The sequence below is a fragment of the Saccostrea echinata genome, unplaced genomic scaffold (genome assembly GCF_033153115.1).
Source record: "Saccostrea echinata isolate AGI-Se365-2 ecotype Australia unplaced genomic scaffold, CSIRO_AGI_Sech_v1 ptg000062l, whole genome shotgun sequence".
NCBI classification, from domain to species: domain Eukaryota; kingdom Metazoa; phylum Mollusca; class Bivalvia; order Ostreida; family Ostreidae; genus Saccostrea; species Saccostrea echinata.
In genome coordinates, this window is record NW_026889811.1 from 3,676,101 (window position 1) to 3,677,333 (window position 1,233).

Here is a 1,233-nt window from a genome sequence, read left to right on the forward strand (position 1 = left end):
CACGAATTTTAAAATGCGATATCCTAATTAAATTATATTCTACATAATTACCAAAGTTTTCCCTTTCATAAATTTCTCAAAATGCACCATTCTTTCGTATAAATATTTTTCCCCATACTTATTTTTTGGAATATTAAAACAATATTTTTCTTTTATTATTATTATTCTTATCATTTATTTACATTTCTTTTTACAATTATACACAAAGATAGACATTATTTTAAAATGATGACATGACAATTCATTGCATATTTTCTTAAAATCTCAGGCCAGTAGCCGCGAACTTTTTCAAAAAAAAAAAAAAAAAAAAAAAAAAAAAAAAAAGAGGCGGCAACCTCCAAAATAATTCAAAAGGAAAAAAAACGGAACTGCCATGCCCTCTTACTTTTCGGTATGTATATTTTTGCATTTTTTTCTTCAAATGCTGGAATTTGATTTGCCAGTGTTTGACCGTGTTTACAACAACAAAACAAGAAGTGAACAAGTCTGCGTTGGGGTGGGGGGAGGGGGGAGGAAGGGGGCAAGCAGCTTCCGCAGTAAACTTTTCTCAGACAAAGGGACCCCCCCCCCACCCCACCCCCCACCCCCCGTACTACTTGCCTGCATTCCTTATAAAAATTTTTTTCGTTTTATAAACAATTTTTTTTAAAACAAATTAGGGAATTCGTTATATATTTGGAATTCGTTATAACGAATTCAACAAAAATGAACTTGTAACGAATTCAGAAAAAAATGACATAACGAATTAAACGTTAAATTCGTTTTAACAATTCGTTATATCGCGTATGTATTTTTATAGGCCCTATAAAATTGGCTTCCGTAGTTTAACGATAAAGCCCAAAATAATCTGAAATAAGTTCTGTTGTGTTTATAATTAGGAATCCGAATATTGTTTACAAATTCTTGAAATTGTGCATTTTGGTATTTAAAATATTTATTGCTTGCGCAATGCCATGGAACTCGATATATGATTGAAGTATCTGGCATTTGGATCCGCCCATTTACTTACTTGATTTTAATACAGTATTAATATTTACTTTTTTGTTTACAACTGTCAATACGAAATTGAACAGACAAGTTTAGACTGGACTGCCCAGTATTATGACCCTACGACTGTGAACGTTACAGTTGTTCTCGGATCACACTTCTAGGTCACGCGTAAACTGACCTACTTTCGTATACATGTAGGTTCTCACCTGCGCAAGCCGTTCTACAGTTAGCCAGGAAACACGA